Raw genomic sequence first — 1,687 nt, forward strand, 5'->3', positions numbered from 1 at the left:
ATATATATATGTATATATGTGTGTATATATATATGTATGTATATGTAAATTGACTAAAGTGCAAATTGACTTTTGCACTGAATGCAGCTGCATTTATTAGTAATAAAACGTTGCTGTGCAGTTCTGTCACATAAAACCCCACTAATGTGCACCAAAGTTAGGCTGTTACATAACTAAAAGGTGAAAAATGTTCAAGGGGCATAGATACCTATGCAAGGCACTTTAGTTCCAGAGACATGATGTTACTGTAAGTGAATTTAATTTCACAGTGAGCCTGCAAAAAAAGGAAATCTTGGCATAATTTTTCACATTAGAGAGTAGAGACTGTTTCTGTCACCCACACAAAGCTGAGAGTGTTTTCGTAGCCGAAGGACCTGCTGTGACATCAGCCTGGGTGACAACATGCTGATGTACAGTTCTGTAGTGAACGCCAAACGTAACATACCCCTACATCCTTGCACACACGTTCCTTTAATGGCCTACATCAATTCCCATGTTATCAGCAGCCCTCCCCCGGGAACCCACTTATAAAGCAGGCTATGCACTCTGAACTACACTGCATACCGACACTGGATAGAGTTACGGGTGATGCAGTATATTATCCTAGAGATTTGTATTTACGTTCTCACTCTGTGTTCTCAGCTTTTCTCAATCATCCAGGACCTGCTCAGCTCAGCTGTGGAGCTGTACAATAACCAGATTACCCTCGGACATCATAAAAAAGTCAGACAAGTAAAAAAAACTGAAACAAATGAAAGGAAAATATTTGATGTAAGCCTCCTCCACCCGCTAGCAGGAAGCAAGAAAAGTTTTCAGTGAACCAGGAGCTGATGTTAAAGTGGCCAATGGCTTTGAATGACAATTAAGCTCTACACCAGTAGCTCACTCTGTTTGCATAAAAAAGGCTTTCTGATGAAATCTTATTTTTTTTCTGTGTTTTACACTTTTTTGCTCCATTTTTTGTAAAAACAACCGTTTTGTATATTTCAAGAAACAAGACGAAGTGATTGTGGCAGTGGCAGAACCAAAGCCGGAAGATCCAGGATCTCTTCCATGATGCCAGCAGCACCAGAAGGATGTGGCAAGGCAAACGGGCGATCACAGACTATGATCTCACCCAGCCCAGTAGATACAGCTAATGCTGAATTCCTAAATAAACTAAACAACTTCTGTGGAAGGTTTGAAGCCCTAAACAGCACTCCAGCAGGGAAAGCCGTTCCACACCAGGGAGAGGAGGCACTCAACCTTGACATAGGTGAAGTGAGGAAAACCCTGAGGAGAGTCAACCCAAGAAAGGCCCCAAGCCTCAATAAGATACCTGGTGGGTTTACAGATAGTGTGCAGGTCAGCTGGCTGGTGTCCTTACAGACATTTTCAATCCATAGTTCCATCATGCTTTAAGTCTGCCACCATCATTCGGGTCCCAAAAAGCCTCAGGTCACCTCAATCAATGACTGTCGCACTGAGTCCTATCAAACTGAAGTGCCTCGAAAGGCTGGTTAAAGAACACATGGACTCCAGTTTCACCTCAACATTCGACCCATTCCAGTTCGCCTACCGACAAAACAGCTCCACTGGCCTACATCAATTCTCAATCAATCAATCAATCAATCAATCAATCAATCAATCAATCAATCAATCAATCAATCAATCAATCAATCAATCAATCAATCAATCAATCAATCAA

This window comes from Cyprinodon variegatus, unplaced genomic scaffold, assembly GCF_000732505.1.
Source record: "Cyprinodon variegatus isolate N-32 unplaced genomic scaffold, C_variegatus-1.0 Scaffold648, whole genome shotgun sequence".
In the NCBI taxonomy this organism is placed as follows: domain Eukaryota; kingdom Metazoa; phylum Chordata; class Actinopteri; order Cyprinodontiformes; family Cyprinodontidae; genus Cyprinodon; species Cyprinodon variegatus.